Source organism: Passer montanus, unplaced genomic scaffold, assembly GCF_014805655.1.
Source record: "Passer montanus isolate IOZ18808 unplaced genomic scaffold, ASM1480565v1 scaffold33, whole genome shotgun sequence".
Classification (NCBI taxonomy): Eukaryota; Metazoa; Chordata; class Aves; order Passeriformes; family Passeridae; genus Passer; species Passer montanus.
This window is the reverse complement of record NW_024368041.1, coordinates 2996955-3015421: the sequence shown is the minus strand read 5'-3', so window position 1 is coordinate 3015421 and position 18467 is coordinate 2996955.

Here is an 18467-nt window from a genome sequence, read left to right as displayed (position 1 = left end):
TACTTTTGAAAATTGCACCCCATCATGGTTGAGCAGTGCCTCACCATCCATGAAAAACAAATTGTCCTTAAATTCTGAAAAATATTTATCATTGGTTTCTCAAAAGCACCTGCTGTTGTTCTGACAATCATCTAAATTGGATTGTGCTGAGTAAAAGCTGACCTTCTCCTTTCTCCAGTGAGGTCTTCTATTGGAATTTGATAAATAAAATCAGTCAAAACCCCTTTAAATTTCCTCTTAGAATATTTCCCTAGATGGAAGCCAAAATGAGGAATATTAGGCTAAATTCTCTCTTGACATAAATCCATTGAACCTAAATTAATCTACCTCTTAGAACAACCTGATTGTGGTATCAGGTGAAGTATCTTTTTAGCACAGCACCCAGGACCTAAACTAAGTTACATCAGTGAGAATTTGTTTTGCTGTTGCTGCAGTCAGAGAGCTCTGATTTTAATATCACACTAATAAATGTTCCATGCAATACTTCATGATGAGATTTAAGCAATAAAACTTAGTTGTGTTTCCTTACAATTTTAATTTACAAAATTGATCCAGACAGAAAACAAGAAGATTTTCTTTCAGAACCAACAAGGATATTCCTGTGAAGTTTTGGAGAAAATCTATTAAACTATGTTTGACTCTCACTTCATTAAACATTTAGGCTGACTTGCTGTTTTGATATTTGTTATAATGGCTTTTGTGTCTTGCTGAAAAACTTGTTGCACTGTTGCTCTCAGTCAGAATTTCCTGAGAGCTACAATGTTTTGGAAAGCAGAGTGCTAGTTATGTGTGAAGAAGCAGGCATAAATGAAAACACTGAAGTAATTATATCTGCCTGAATATTTTTGCCTAATGTTATTCTGAGGAACCCAAAGCACACCCTGCAACGTGAGGGCTCCCAGCCATTATCAAACCTAAATTCCCCTGGATGAAGCAAGACAGACTCTTGCCTCTGTATTGTCTGTCCCATCTCTATATTTGTCTGTGTAAAGTCTTCCTATTGAGGTGCAGTTTTCATGCACATTAATCACCCTGAGCAGTCTGCACAAAGTTGATCCTGCCCTGCACGGTGCCATCACTTGCCAGCAGGCTTCACTGCTAATCTACCATGGAGGATGCTTCATTTGCCACCAGGTGGGTTGCACAGAGGGGCTGTGTTGTCCCACTTTTCTTGCTGCTGTCCAGAAAATTGCAATCATGCTTTAAAATGGACAAGTGGAAAAAGGCAGCCTTGCATGCCGTGCACACATTCTGCCTCATTTAGCACCTACATATAAAAAAAAAAAAAGTTAATAGAGCTGCCAAACCAATTACATTAGATTAAATTAGATTAGTGAGCCAAAAAATTAAGACATCATGGCAGACAGGTCTAGGAATGCTGTGGCAAAAGGGAGTATGGGTACCTGCTCTAGAAAAAAAAAATTACTCAGTAAGCTATCACTGTAATAAAAATATTTTAAATATTTTAAAAATGGCAAATGGAAGTAAAACATTTTAGACATATGGTGCAATAGCCAAAATTTTAAACAATTTGCCTTGAGCTTCATAACTGTAAAATGATGGAATGTGTTTAGCAAGCAATACAGATTATCTGCATTAAACTGCACATGTTCATTGTAATGCAGGCCAGTTATAAAAGCAATACAGACCACATCTCCCTAATCTCCTCTGATGATGACATCTATGCTTTTCTCTTACTTTGAAAAATGTTGGTCATTTCTGTCTTGGGGTATTATTTCTGTTGACTGAAAATATTTAACATTAGCAATCAACACTCCCCCAAAACCCAAAACAATCAATGTTTTGATTACTCTAATTAGGGTACTGGACTGGGTGTCAGAAGGAACATTCACTACACCTACTACCAATAATCTTGGAAAATCACTGCTGTTCTCTGGGTTTAGGTCCTTCCTGCACCAGATGGCAGAGATGAAGCAGAAGAAGCCTCCTCTGTCAATCCCTACCTGGTTTATACAGATGAACTGGGAGTTGTAGGGTTCTTGGATGCTTTTGACAATGACTGTAGAGAACATGCGCACAGTGGGTGTTCTCAGATAAGATAGCCAGCCCCCCAGAATGTGCAACACCTCCAGGGGTTTCAGAAATATCCTGCAATTGTCTGAATAGGAAACAATGAGAGAGTAAACCAAGCTCCCTATTGTTATAAGTAAATCTGTGAAGAAAAGAGTCAACCTTTTCTGTAGTACAAGAGTTACAATCCTTCTAAAAACTGTATTATTTAAAAAGCGCCAACCCAGTAAATTTTCTGGATTTTGAAAGTATATGTCTTGATAATCCTTGCTTTAATTGACCATGACAGTTTCTCAGCAAAGCAACTGGGGGCTTTACAAATTGTATGCTTGAGATGATATTTTGGGCAGGTTAGCATTCCTGCATCCTATTATTGAAACCTGCGGCCAGGCAAACAGTTCTATCAGGTGGAAAATGACAGGGGCTGGTAAGTCAAAGGGGAAAAATTATGACTCTTGTGATACCAGTTAGAAAGGGAGGGAACTGGCTGCAGAGAGGGAAGAGAATCTAAATTCACCTGTGGTTAAATAGTGGTTGCAGTATATCAAAATCATCTGTGGGTGCTGCAGTAATATTTGAGGAAGACTATTGAGAAAAGCATGGTAATAATTGATGGTCTGGGTCAGAAATTCCGTTAAGTCTTGTTTTAAAATCAGGCAGCATCAGAAAGCTGGTGACACTGTGTGGTAGTGATGGATTAACCCTTTGCTTGACTGGTGACTGAATACAATGCTTCCTCTCAACCTGTTTGCCCAGGGACAAGAAGTAGAAATCTTGTCACATTGACATAGCCGTGTTGGGGATACAGGCTCTGAGCAGGCACAGCACAGCCCATATGGAGCTGCTGGGGGGCTTTGAAACCCTTTGTGCCTATTCCAGCACGGCTATCTTCCTCTTCCTCCACCTCCTCCTACTCCTTCCTTTTACTCTCCTCTAGACTTTAAATACAGGCGCTTTTCTCTATTGTCAGGACTACCAGAGGGAAGTTTAGGATTTTGTTGCCAGTTTCCCTTTATCTTTTGGGCTTGCTATGAAAGATCAGAGAAGGAGCTTTTCCTTCCCATTTATCTCACACCGTAACTCTCTACACCATATGGGGGATCTGCTGGCTGCAAAGAGCATATGCAGGTACACTGTTCTGGCACACACAGGAGCTTCATGCGAGATGCCTCAATTCAACACGACTTCCACAGCGGAGGGGAACGCAGCACGCTCCAGACACGTCCAACATGGCTGGCAGCCATTCTGCTAGGCCGCGCTCTCCAGCTGCGCTCCCGGGCGTGTCGTGGCTGGAAACCTGCGGGTTCTGTGGCCAGCAGGGATGGCTGATGTGCCTGCCTGGGGCAGCGGCACAGCCTGGCAGCCGGCCGGCCTCTCCCGCAGCCCCCGCGGCTGCCAGGCCGGCTGAGCCACAGCTGGGCCTCTCCAGGGGCGCTTGGAGAGATGCCTTCCTCCAGATGCCCACGGAGGGGATGGGAGGCTGGGGCGGGAGGCGAAGACCAAGCCCAGTGAGCTCCTGGCTGCTGGACACGTGGCTTGTTCCAGCTGACAGAACCATGCCCAAAGTAATCGCTCACCTGCCTGAAGCCGAGGAGCCCCATATGTAACAGGATGGTTTGGCCTCTGCTTGCTTCTGCAGGTTTCCATCTCACACTAAGAGGTGTTCAACAGTATCAAAACTGACATTTTTCTACATTTGTGTGTGGTTCAGACAAGGACAACCCAAAAAGTAAGTGCAAAAGCAAGCTGACAGTTAGTGGTTCAGGTTACCTTCAAGAGAGCTGAAGGGAAAGGATAGGGATATGGGTGGTGGAGGGAAATGGGAATCTCCAGATCAGTTTGTCAGATTAAACTGTTGTTTTTTTCTCTAAGTCAAGTGTCAATAGGACCTGGGCTTGCTTCTTCGGGTGAGCTCTGTGACTCATGACAACTCTGGACACATAGGACACATCTGGTGGCACATTGAGAGGGGGTAGCCAGCTGAGGAAAGTCACTAGCAATGGTCATATGCAATACTAAAGGACAGCTCATACTCTTATGAACTTTTCTTCACTCTTTTCTCCCCTATTTTTACTTTTCATGTAATTTTTCAGGCATTTGGATCAAAGAACACATGGACACAAACATGACATGGACACATGAACCCAAACAACATTCAAGAGCATTGACTGTGCAGGAAGAGGCTACTACCCAGAGGAACTTAGTAGCCCTGCCTACCATGATTTTAAATTTATTTTTTTCCCATGACATTAAATTCCAGTTTGGATTTCTTCCGTGTCTAATCACTAATTTGTATCCTGAGATTGCAAAGCAGGTGCAGAGTAGGATAAATGTTGCTTGCTGATAAGGGCATGGCACAAGACTTGTTGCCACAAGGGCAATAAACTCCTGAGTTTATGTGGAAATTGAACCTCCTGCACAGATGGATATTTATTTAGCTCTTGAGCATAAATCTCTCTAGTGAATTTCAGAATCTCCCTGACATAGGAATACTGAGCCTAAGGCATATTACCATCTTAATTCGGAGCTTCTGCAAGAAATATTTCTGAGTGAATTGGACTTGTTACTTCAGATGATTATAGTTCCTTTTCCAAAGAACACAACTGCACTAGAGAAACCAATATAATTTAGAAAGAGACCACTAGAAGCCAGTTCTGTGAAAGGAATGAGTTTTATGTGACCATACTAAATTTGGGTGTGACAGATATACTGAAGAAAAACTGCTTTAAAATAACACATGTGCCTCAGAAGTTGTGGCTATCTGCCCATCCTTTCCTCCTTGCACTAACTTACCCAGATGTATGTGTGCCTCCTTGCTTGGAAAATACTTTCTAACTCCCCTGCCTTTATGACCGACTGGCCCAAGTCCAAAGTCTTGGTAGGATCATATTTCTGTCTGCAGGCCTCAGTGTTCACAGCAAAAGTAATCATGGCAGCTAGTGTCAGGTAAATACCTTGGTGTGGAAGGAAGGAAGGAAGGAAGGAAGGAAGGAAGGAAGAGGAAGGAGGAAAATACTAAATACTGCTGGAGATTAATTTCTCTGTGTTAACACTAAAATACATAAGAATGTGGGGGTCAAACCGTCCTTACTTCTTACTATGAGACTATGCCAATGGACATTGTGTCATACAGAGAGGAGGCAGGGACTGATTTTAACCCTTTTCTGGTCAAATTGTGTGCACAGCAGCTGGTATGTGATATTGGCCAATGGGGCAGATGGCACTTATTATACCCAATGGCTGCTGTCCAACAAACATATTTTTCTATTAAATATGGAAGAGCAGCATCTTTTTTGTGAACATGGACCTTGTTTTAATAGTGTTTTTATTCCCTCACAGCTGTGAGGCAACTACATCTCAGGTGGTTCCTTGGCCTTACGGTTGAGATGTTTCAGAAGTTGAAGCAAGACCATGATCCAGAATACCACTTGCTGTGGCAGCCATTACACTTGCAACACAGACAAAACACACACTGCTTGCCCAGGAGCTTATAGACTGAACTCAAAAGCTGAGATGACAGTAGCAGAGAGATGGCTTTTCTTCTTGAAATACAGCTGCCACTTTTTTATAATAATTAACCAGAAACATAGGGGTTTAGGGTTTTTCACTTGTTGACTGCCATAAGCAGCTCACAGGACAAGAGGAAATTTATAAATGTATTTCTCTAATCAAACATTAGGAAATCTGAGACCCTCATTAAGCTCTGGGACTGTTGTAGGTGCATACTATTTTTATTTATTGCTGTTCAGATTTTAAAGTGTGCAGTGGTACAGTGGCAGCTCTGGCTCATTATAGAATAGTGCAGCTTCAAACAGGTTCACCTTCCACCTTATCAGAATTCCTTGATCCTATTTCTTCTTTAAAGGTAGAGAACATTTTGGGGGAGTAACAAATCAGGAAATATATGTTTTGCTGCTATCTTTAATGTGAAACTAGTGTGTGATGGTAAAATAGATAGATGAGGCCAAAATGTGAAAATTGAAATAAACAAGATAAACAAACCCAGATCAGACAGAGATGAGGTCTAGCAGTGATCACTTTGAAAATATTGGTCTTACATCCATGAAGGTAAAGGTGTCTCTTTTTCCACAGCAGAAAAGCCAAGATGAAAGTGCCTGCCTGTATTTACAGGGATGGTGCTGGATTTCTGCACCAAAAACTAAATAAATAAAAAATCTGCTTGCTTGTTATGATAGAAATGAGACTATGGCACGAAAAACTAGGATAGGAATACTACTGCTATAGTAAAAAAGTCCAGTTAATAAAGAACACAGTATACCTGTAAAACACATATTTCTCTTCATAAGAGAAATACTTATTAGAAAAGCCTCTTCTTCAGAAGGTCTGGGCATTTTGAGACACTCTGACTGTGTAATAAAAATAATTTATCAAGATGCATCACAGTATCTTATTTATATCATAGTGCAGCACTGTATTTCTTGCTTGGGTCTTTGGAGCTTTTGACACATCAGCCTTGATATGCAAAAGTTTATTGCTTCTTTTATTATGTCAGTGGTCATGAATTCCTAACTCCTTTGAAGTAGGTTTTTTAAAAGAGTGAGTAGAAAAAACATTCTCAGTAAACATCTGTTAAGATCGTGAGACACAAGAAAGGAAACTTTGCTGTCACAGTAGCCTTCTTTGTTCAGCGTAATCTAACTAGTCATCTCCTGTACTTGGAGCTATCTTGTCAGCTAGGTATTGTTTCTCTTCTGCTGAGCAAAATCAGACTGACTTTTGTGTTACTAATTCCCTGAAGAAACCAGAACTGTTACACTTCTGAACCATTTCTCAAAGTATTGCCATCTTCCATCACATTCTGTGCCAGACTGGGGATTTCCATTTCTTATCTGGCTCCTCAGTGTACAACCCATGCACCCCCTTTGTACCTCCCTCCACATGATGTGGACACCATAAAGATTTTCTCTCCATGCACAACATATAAAACAAGGGCTTTTTTTTCCTCAGTGGCCTGTCCCCAGCTCCCAGCCAGCATTTGCCTGGAGGAAAGCCAGCTGTGTCTGAAATCACTGAGAGAAGAGCAGTGCTATCAAAAGACTGCCAAATAATGCAGGAGGGAGCTGAAAGAGATGCTCTGAGATAATATTTCAAGTCAGCCCAAGCTTTCTGCTGCATTTTCTTTTGGATCAGCCTGCAAACCAGGGAAGGTTCAATCAGATTTCAGGACACAAAACCTTATTTCTGAGTCTTTTTCTCTCCCAGCCTTATTATACTGTAGTCTTCAGGTGGCCCTTCTTAACTGGTCAAGATAGGACTTAAAGGTCAGCATTGAGAGCTCTGCAGGTTGCTTCAGAAGTGAGGCAAATTGCTCACAGTCTACTTTACCACTCCTTTCTGGTAAAACTGTTAATGATCTTCATAAGCAAACGGTGCAGTGCATGAACTATTAACCTTAATCCATTTGACATTCTCCCTTCCATGTTTTAATTATATTTACAGCTTTCAAGGAGGTTCTTGGCCTTTCTCTTTTTATCCTGGGTTTTTCTCAGTGGACCCTAGCTTTACTTCACCTTCTCCCGCATGCACTTAGTAACGTGCAATGTACCTTTCTTGTCACCACAAGGTTTGGTTTGTATGAAGTGAAAAATAGGAACATAAGCCTATTTCTATATTCTTATTTCCAGGGCACTTATTTACTAGAAATTTTCTGAACCCTTTACGTGAAATCACAGTAAGTTGGGTAAAAAAAGGGGAAAAATCTAATTGATGCTGAAGGCTGTCCAACAGAAAAGGCTCTTTCACAGTTGGCAGCTTGACATTGATTCTCTCTTGATTTCTGGAACCTTCTTATAGCAGCATGGTTGCTGTAGTCCCAAGTAGAGGCATATATATTGTATATTGGTGTATATTGTATATTTTTTCACATAAGTGCTGGGCTCAATATAAAAGAAATCTGGTTTAGTCTGTAGAAAAGTAGCTCACAGCACAGTTCTGAAAAGATCAGCAGCTCCATAGAGCTGATAGTCTTTGTCAGCAGGCAGTGGTTCACAGCCACCAGAGCAGCTCTCTTCTGTCACTTCAGAGGAAAAGTCCCATCCATACCAGTGTGGCAAGCCTCAGATGTCATTCTAGTTCTCAGAGGTCAAAATCCAAAGCAACTCAATCCAACCTGAGCCATTCTCTGGCTGTGACAGAGTGCAGTTGGTTGTGCCACTGCAGGTGCTTTTGGTACCTCTTTCTCTGTGACTGACCCTGTGAAAGTGGGCCCCTGGAAACTCAGAGCCCCATATGGCAACTTAGTGTGGTTGTCCTGGGTACTCAAAAGCATCACAAAAGATAGATTATGGTTTTTTTGCCATAATTATCTCTCTCATAGAACCCAAACCAGACCATGCCTGTATTCCCACAACACATTATTTCCTGCCCTTTCTGTAAGTATAGAGTGTCTACTGTCTGTCATTACTGAAAAGTCCAGGCACCTCTCAGTCCATTACATAATGTCACTGATGTAGGGAAGCAGAGTGAATGCCATTCACTCTGGCAGGGAGGGATTAAAGTCCAGCATGAAGAAAATTGAAAAAAGAGAGATAAAACTCATTTCCAACCAAATGTCCAACTTTGTTTCTTACTCTGATGATGACTTTTTGTTAATGATTAATGAAAGATGCTGAAATTATCAATAGCTGGATAAAATGGCAAATGGTCAGACCAAAGGCTTATGCAGCTTGGTGCTCTTGTGTGTGTATGGAAGAGTGAAAAATGTTTGTATAATGAAGACTAAGAACAAGATACGTGATCCTGGGAGCAGCTTTCATTTTCAGCTCAGAGGCCTTCTGTACCAGAAATGAATGTTACTTCCTCTCCCATTAACCTGCTGGGTTTTCTGTGAAACTGTGCAACAAAATTTCATGCACAAACCCTTTAGGTAAAGAGCAATCCCTTATTGGCTGATCTCCTTTATTCACCTCTTTGGCAGCTCCTTCAAAGGCCTATTATAGATTTCTAAGGAAGGATTTATACTTATAATAGCTGCACTGACTTCCAAAAATACATCATATGTATTCAGGCATCCCCTGTTCCTATTTTTACTACAATTCCTAATTTTTCTATTTGCGTTATTTGCGTCAGTTTTAGACATCAATATCTCCCTTGATCTCCTGTAGAGAAAGAGACATTGCAGTTTCTCAGTTCCAAAGTGGTTTTAAGGGAGAAGTTAAGGTTTCACAGCAGACTATTCAAAAAATTCAGATTTTTAATTTGCATAGGTTCATCTTGATAGTATTTGAATGCCTTACACTGATGCCTTAAGTGATTGTGATTAGCATCTATGATGTGATGGTTACTCTTCACCCCTGCACTGGAGCGAACTGTGTTCCCTGGAATGTTTTATTTTGGTACAGCTTTATCAGTTTTGGTTTTGTTTAGCTTTGTTTTCTCGGAAAAATGCACATGATATTCTGTATTTATTTTAGAGAAGGCAAGGTTAGAGAGACTAAATAAATATTGTGTATTTATTTTAGAGAGCCAAGGTTAGGTTGAGAGAGCTCATTCTGCAGGCTGACCAGTTTTGCTTCCACAGATAAGCTTTGCCCTAGTTTTAGAGAGGTTCAGTTGCAGCAGAAGAGCAAAGTTTCCGAATGCAGGTTTTATTGAGGACTTCAAGCAGTATTTAAGGTACTTTGGGCTCAAGATGAGAATTATTTGAATGGCTGGTCACATTGTGAAATCCATATTTGTTGTGTTTGAAAAGACAATACAAGATCTGAAGGAAAAATCTGATTTTTCAGGGTTGGCTCTACCATATGAAGTGCTGTGTGAATCTCTGGTGTACAACCTGAGTGTCTTACACCAGATATATCACAGAATCACATCACTAGGTTGGAAGAGACCTTCAAGATCATTGAGTCCAACCCATGCCCTAATACCTCAACTAGACCATGGCACCAAGTCCCACATCCAGTCTTTAAAAACACATCTAGGGATGGTGACTCCACCACCTCCCCAGGCAGACCATTCCAGTACTTTACCACTCTTTCCATAAAAACTTTTTCCTAATATCCAACCTAAACTTCCCTTGGCACAGCTTGAGACTGTGTCCTCTTGTTCTGTCAGTTGCTGCCTCGATAAAGACACCAGCCCCACCTGAGTACAGCCACCCTTCAGGGAGTTTTAGAGAGTGAGAAGGTCATGCCTGAGTCTCCTTTTCTCCAGGCTAAACACCCCCAGCTCCCTCAGTTGTTCCTCACAGGGTTTGTGTTCCCAGCCCCTCTCCAGCCTCATTGCCCTCATCTGGACATGCTCCAGTGTCTCAATGTGCTTCACAAACTGAGGGGCCAGAACTGGACACAGCACTCAAGGTGTGGCCTCACCAGTGCCCAGTAGAGGGAGAGAATGACCTCCCTGCTCCTTCTGGCCACACTATTCCTGATACAGACCAGGATGCCATGGGCCTTCTTGGCCACCAGGGCACACTGCTGGCTCATGTTCAGCCAGCTGTCAGTACCCCCAGGTTCCTTTCTGCCTGTCCACATCCCCAGCCTATAACACTGCAGGGGGTTATTGTGGCCCAAATGCAGGACTCGGCATTTGGACTTATTAAACTTCATCTTATTGGACTCTGCCCATCCATCCAGCCATTCCAGGTCTCTCTGCAGAGCCCTCCTACCTTCCAACAGATCAACACATGCTCCCAGCTTGGTGTCTTCCCCAAATTTATTAATGAAAGACTCAATACCCTCATCCATGTCATCAATAAAAATATTGATGGCTACAGTACAGAGCCCTGAAGAACACCCCTGGTGTCTGGCCAGGTCTCTCTGCAGAGCCCTCCTACCTTCCAACAGATCAACACATGCTCCCAGCTTGGTGTCTTCCCCAAATTTATTAATGAAAGACTCAATACCCTCATCCATGTCATCAATAAAAATATTGATGGCCCCAGCACAGAGCCCTGAGGAACACCCCTGGTGTCTGGCCCCACCTGGATGCAGCAACATTCACCAGCACTCTCTGGGCCTGGCCATCAAGCCAGTTCCTAACCCAGCACAGAGTGCTCCTGTCCAAGCCATGGGCTGCCAGGTTTCCCAGGAGGGTGCTGTGGGAGACAGTGTCAAAGTCCTTGCTGAAGTCCAAATAGACAACATCCACAGTCTTTCCTGCATCCACCAGGTGGGTCACTTGGTCATAAAAGGAGATCAGGTTGTTCAAGCACAACCTACCCCTCCTAAACCCCTGCTGGCTGGGTGGGATACCCTGGCCATCCTGTGTGTGATGTTCTGTGTGATGAGACTCAGGATAAACTGTTCCATTGCCTTACCACATACTGAGGTCAGGCTAACTGGCCTATAATTACCAGGTTCCTCCTTCCCACCCTTTTTGTGAATGGGCATCACACTGGCCAGCTTCCAGCCATCTGGAACCTCACCAGTGAGACAGGAGTAAATATCAGAGAGTGGCTTCACAAGCTCATCTGCCAGCTCCCTCATCACCCTGGGATGGATCCCATCTGGTCCCATAGATTTGACTAGATTACACTAGTGATAAAGGAGTGAACAGCTGAAGTCAGTCACAGATGGGCATGAAACACATTCCAACTAACTGCAGAATCCATGTAGAAGTCCTCATGCAACAAGTTAGTATTGACAGGGAATGACTACTCCACCAGCAAAGACCAAGAGGAACACCCCAGGAGAGAGAGGTTTGGGCTCCAAACTTCTGAATCCTGTGACACACCAGATTCTCTCCTCACATGGACTCTGCCTGTGGCTTCAACTTCACGGAACACGGTTTGGCTGAGAAATTAATGCTGAGAAGAAGTTCAGCAGAGGGAGCTTTCTCATTAATATTAATCTATGTTCTGGAGTGTCATGGGATACCTGAACAACTGCATTCCTGGTGTTAAGGAACTGACTTTATATTCATGCTAGCACTCTCTGGGATGCTCTGAGCAGCCACCGAAAGGGCTGTTTCAAAATAGCACGAAGTCTTTTTCTATTGAAGAGGTAGAGACTGATGCTTTTTAGCCCTGCTAGTTCAGGTGTCTCTGCTGTTGTCATTTTAAATGCTCTCAGGCTGAAGCTGAGCAACGAAAGCAATAAAAACCAACAAAATACTCACTAGAAATTTGGTATGAAGGATGGCATCTCAGCTTGCTGGTGCACTCCTAGATTTTTTTGAGGCATGAATCCAGTATTAAACTCAGACTCTTAATTTCCTTTCGGCTATGATTTCATGTGTCTCAGTTTATTCATAGGTACCCAAAAAGTTTAAAAGTCTCATAAAATCCAGAAACTTCCTAATGGCCCAGACAGCTCCATAAAGCCAGTTAGCCCTGGTAAAGTAATAGCAACCAAAATAGCTGCAGATTACTTCCTAGAGATTTGTGCCCTCCCTTAAGAGCATGGAGACAGGCAGAGGTGGCTGGGTCACCCCTGCTGTGGGATGCACCCCGGGGCAGCCCTCATCTGGTCCTTTTGCAACCTACAGAGCTCCTCCAAGGCATTGCTCTTTACTCCCACCTGAGGCAGTTATAAGTGGGCTCTGCAGTTTAATACGAGGTGTAAGAGATAAACCAGGTTTCAGTTCTTTCCAGTCACTGGAACAGTGCAGCCACTGTTGTGCTACTGACAGCATTCCCCCAGGCTCCTTGGCCTGGTTACAGCTTGGGTAGCTGCAATCTGCCTACTTTCAGTCTCCCCAGAGATCCTGTTGGCAGCATTATTCTTTTTCCACTTCTTGTCCTAATTTAGTTGGGTTATCTTGCTGTGCACTGTTAAATGCTACCACAATCCATATCAGAGGTGGCTACATGTCACATTTGGGTAAAGCAATCTCTCATTAGGGGAGCCTTGTCTTCCAGACTTTGCTCCTCTGAATAATCTAGAGGTGTGTAATTAGGCTTCCAGAGGTCCAGTGGTACTGCTGGGCAATGCACTCAGAAGAATAACATCACTCCAGTGGCTAGAGTTTTATGCACATCTACACAAAATCCTTGCAGGAAATGTGAAGTCTTTGTTTAAATTTTCTGTTTCAAACTAATTAGAAAATAAATATAACATTGGGGGGAAAAAAGTGAGAAAATGGAAGGGATTTATCTTGCCTGCTCTGAGACCATTAAAAGCTTGAAGCTTTGAATATTCCTGTATACTGAACAATGATATTCATAGCCTTTCAGCTCAGTTTGGGTTCAGTGGAAGCCAGAATTAAAAATGCAGCCCACTGGGCTTGTGTATAAATGAATTAAAACCAGTAGAGCAAAGCTTCCACTGTTTTAGGAGTTTTGCACAGATCTGCAAATTATAAAGATGCTGATAAATAACTTGGAGAAAATATTTTTTAAATAAAGGCAAAATACTTGTATGTCTCTTTCACTAGTGGACATCCACTTTCCTTTCTTCCTCAAGTCCCTGTGCTAAGCAGCTCATTAGTGTTCCATGGTGAGAGGTGCCCATCTGAAGGCAAGACAGAGAAGGTGCATTATCCCTGGGGCTACCTTTTGCTCTGCTCTGACTGGGGAGCAGGCTTTTATTCATCAGTTGACAGGATGGAGTGCAGGCACCCTGTCTAAGTAAATAATGGGAAAGACATCTAAATTTCCTGCTTGTGATGTAAAATATAACCTTGATCTTTCATTCTTGAGCAACAAGGCACAGCAGCTGTGAGTTTCATCCAACAGGAACTTTACACAATACATATGCACATATTTAAAAATTGCACAACTTTTAGGTAAGTTATGCATGCCTTTGTTTTCAGATGTAGTCAATACCCACACTGGCAAGAGATTTTTAGGTTTTGATGTATGGCTCTGATGGCTGCCTTTGTAGGGAGAAATGCATCCTTAAACACAGCACTGTCAAAGTAATATCCACAAATCGTTCAGCGCCCATCACTGGCAGATAGTAAATATTTTATACCTTACTGAAAAATAATATTTCTTCTTCTCAAGTATTGCTCATGTGCTCCCTTTGGGCAACTCTCAGAATAGCCTTTTGGGATTAATAAAAACTAATAGTTCCCTTTACGCTTTTAAAGCTTTCATCACATGGGCTCCCCAAAGCACTTCCACGGCAGCAATCCTAGTCACTTACTTTGAAAAACAAATATGCATTAAGGGGATCATAGGGAAAGTAAAACTTCTTTCCTCTGTTCCAGCATGAAGAAGTCACCCATGCTGTGTGCAGGACTGCCACTAGCATGGATGGTCTCTCTGCAGGGGTGGATGAAGGAACAGCCCTGCCCCAGGAAGATGCATCAAAACACTACAAAGAAAATGAATGGTGTGCCTGGGGCAGGCTGCTGGGCTCAGAGGAAAGGCTATGAATAAAGGTGTGATATATCCTTCTGGTTTTTAATCCACACTATTGTTATTTCCCACATACTGATTCACATTTTTATTGCTGTATTTGCAGCTGGATTGAAATTATTTGGTTTAATGATAATTTTTGCTTTAGGAACAGATGTGCCTTACATTATTTCAGATAAGAATGATACTGAGCAGGATTGTTGGAGGGGCATTCTGGCTAGCCCACAGGCACCTCTGTTTTCTCTACTTTCAGGCTGCAGGTTGATGATGCCAGCCCAAGCTTAATTTGTCATGATTATGGTTTTGAGAAGCAGCATTGTGTCATTATGTCCCTGGAAGCTGGACATTATAAAGGGAAGAATGGAAATTAATAATAATAATAATAATAATAATAATAATAATAATAATAATAGTGATAATACTGCTTCCAGAACCCTCTGACAATGGTCTAACATTCTGCCCTTCAGCTATTCCTCCAAACAAAATTTCCAGTATGTATTCTTCCCTTTCAAATGTCTAATGGAGTGTTGAGCCAGCAAGACAGCTGGGTAGTTCGAGTTTCTGCCTGCACAATGGTAGCAGTGTCTGTGCTGTCAAAATTAACTCTCCATTTTTTCCTGCTCATGCTGAAAAAGATCTTTCTAACATTTGAAAAATACACTGTGTGCTCAGAGATCTTATGTTTCTTTGCTGGTTTAGTTCAAGCAAAGCTGATTAAAAAATTCAATTCTAGTGTCATTCAAATAACCAGTGATACCTCAAACACCGGTATCATGACGGTCTATTTTAAATACATGATTTCATGGTGTGTGGAAGGATCAGCACAGCAGATCACTGCTTGGCTAATGAGGCGATGGGCACTGCATAAAACCTGAAAAGAAGCATCAGCCTAGCTCTACAGATATTTCTAGACTAGACTGACACAATACCTGCTGATACTGGCACTTGTCCAGTAAATCCACCTCTGGATTGCACTTACCCAAGAAATTTCATCATGGTCTGTGGGGTTTTGCAGCTGAAGGGGAGAACAGGATCTTGCCCATTTTTATTGCACACCTAATTTCTGTTGAACAGTGGATTTTGTGATTTATTTTTCAGCCAATGCACAAAACTGCATCAAAACATCAGACATGTGAATTGGCACTTTTTGACCTGAGCTGCAAGACAAAGAAGGTTTATACAGATCTGCAATATCCATTTTGACCTCTCTGCCTTTGATGGTAACAGCATATGTTCAGCATGAGCTCAGTTTTTAATATATAAGTGACCCCCTTGGGGATCTGTTCTAAAGAAACTTGGGCTTCTCAGTGATGGAAAGAAGTGTTTTTCTCTTTAAGGGAGACAGGGAAGCAGGTAAGGAGTACTCTGCTCCTTGGATGTGGAAGGCGCATGTAAATACAAGATGCCATTTATCATTATTTGATATATAGCAAAATACAGTAATTTCACTTAGCAGCAGGTTTTAAGAAGATTAAACATGCTAGGAAAATTGTTTTAGAATAACAGTGTAACAGGATATTGTAAATTATTTTGAAGTAGGCTGTCATGCTATGTCACCATAATTCTTCAATATTTAATTAAAACCCACAGCAAATTAATATTCAGGTCCTGTCAAGAAAACTAATTGGATACAGAGACCAGCTGTTGGAGAAGTTGGGATGTCAGCTTCAGATGGTAATGTGAATGGTTCACACTGGCTTGTGGGTACATGTTTAAAGCACTCATCATAGAATCACAGAATTACAGGAACATGGATAGAATGGTTTGGGTTGGGAGGGACATTAAAATAGTCTAGTTGTGATCCCCTTGCCATGGGCAGAGACCTTCCACTAGGCCAGGTTACTCAAAGCTCCATCCAGCTTGGCTTGCACTCTTCAAGGGATGGGGCATCCACAAAATCTCTGGGGAACCTGTGCCAGTGCCTCATAGTGAAGATCACCATGGACTTATGGACAAGACTGGTTTGGTTTATAACAAAGTATTAGCAATTTAGCAAGAAAGATTTATCTTTAATGATAAAATATGATCTAAATATGATAAAATATGAACTAAATCCTATTTAATTTAGAGACTGGAGGTTTTTTTTAAAGCAATTCTCGAATTATGCTCTGTGATAGAAAGTTCTCTTCAGGGACAGGTAAAAGCTACTGGTGTCCATGGTTTTAGGCATCTCTGCTTCTGCATAGCTGACAGACCTTCAGTTTATTCCCCCATCTCTGAAATTAAGCTCTTTCAAGGTAAGGATGGATACTCCAAATCATTAGTCCCCTTTTTAGCATTGTAATCCTTGCACTGAGTCACCACTCAATCAGGCTGCATAATTATGGTGGAGTGACTATGGGAACTGCAGTACCCATTGGAATGGGGCCAGCCACACTGACCAGGTTTCACGCTAAATAATGAAAGCCTTGACATTAAATATACTGCAATGAATCACACTCCAATTCAAGGTGGTATTTTATAGCTCTGCAGTATCAGAGATGTGTATGTTTTAAAAATAAGTTTTAAATTACTAGGGTTTTCTACAGCTCATTTGTAAACTCACAAGTACAGGGTATTGCAAGGTATCTGTATTTCAGTGTTTATCAGAACCTAGAGCATTGTTTGCAAAATGCTCAGGAGTAGGAAAAAAATCCTATGAAAACTGGCATAAATGGGACTTATAAATATTGTGTTAGTATGGGCTATGTAATTCTCCTACTCTTGCAGTACTGTACAATATCCACAAAGATACTCCCTTTTCTAGTAAATTGTTGTGATTTTTTTCATCATTGATTTATATTGAAGTGCTGAACTCCAACACTTTTGTTCCTAGCTAGCAATTAAGATGAAAGCACTGTCCTTTCTGAGAATAGCATTCATTCAGGCAATACAGAGACCTGACACAGTTTTGCTCTTTTTCTCAGCAGTTGTTTTCAAAACAATAGAAAGGAACTCTATTTCATTGCCTTAAAAAATAAAGAAAGAGGGGAAAAAAAAACAAAGAAAGAAAAAAGGCAGTAAAAATTTAGCTTACAAAGAGAGGAGAAGTGGGGTTTGCAGGGAGCCAGTGTCATGCCGTGTGGAAGCTAATATAGCAAATTCTGAGTAAATGCAAATGTATTATGTTAGGCAAATTAGAGATGGTTGAATTAATCTTGAGTAAGTGACCAACATTGTGCTGCTTCTGTCTGGGCTCTCCACTTGATGCTGATTTCTGGTTATGCTCTTGTTGCTATTTAAGCAGATTCTTCTATGGGTTACTCCTGTGAGTACCTGAGCTGCTTGCAGATATCAAGGACATCAAGAATTCTTTTGACACAGTGATGAAATGCCAGTCCCAGGTGGGTCAGTGCTGAACCCCAGCACCCCAGCACCCCAGCACTGGAGCACTGAGACTTGCTCCCAGCTCCTCTGAGACTGTCAAGGACCTCAGCCTAGGCCTTGATGGCCTGGATCTGGCAGTGGGGAGCTCTGCGTTCCCTGCTGAGCCTCTTGCCCAAGTTTCAAGGTGCTGGTCTCATGGCCCTCACCCAGTGGCTGGGAGACACAAACACCCATGCAGTGGAAGAGTTCCAGGTGGGCAGAAACCATTGCCTGGCTGAGAGCTCTTTATTACCCTCACCTATAGAGTGATGCTGGGTGAGCTGCAACACCAAGTGGGTGACAAACTCAGTCCTGCTTTTATGCTTTTTTCTGTCTTGGTAGTGCTTGGGCAGGGTCTCTTTGCAGGCCAGTGGCACAACTGCTGTGGAGGCAGGGAGAGCAGCTGTCCTTTGATGCACAATAAGCGTCCATGAGATGGACTGTAAGTGTCCTCTGAACTTTTATCCCGTACTAAATTCATCAGAGGAAGACCATCTTTCTAGGCTTTGGTACAGCATCAGGTAGCAAACACCTCCCCTTGTAGTGCTTGTTCTGCCACAGAGAACAGCATTACTCTGCACTGTATTAGTGTATATCTTCCACATGCAATTCCTGCTAATTTAATGAATTATTTAGCTGTGCCATGCTCACGGGCTCATGCCAACACGGTAATGGAATTCTGTACTGGCTACGGGTATAGCCAGATGTTCACAATTTTTCTCCCTCTTTCTGCACAGATTTTATGTAAATTGCAGGAAGAACAGCACTGCCATCACCACCTTCTCTATTAATAAATCCCGTTAACAGGCTCCATGCCTCTACAACTCAG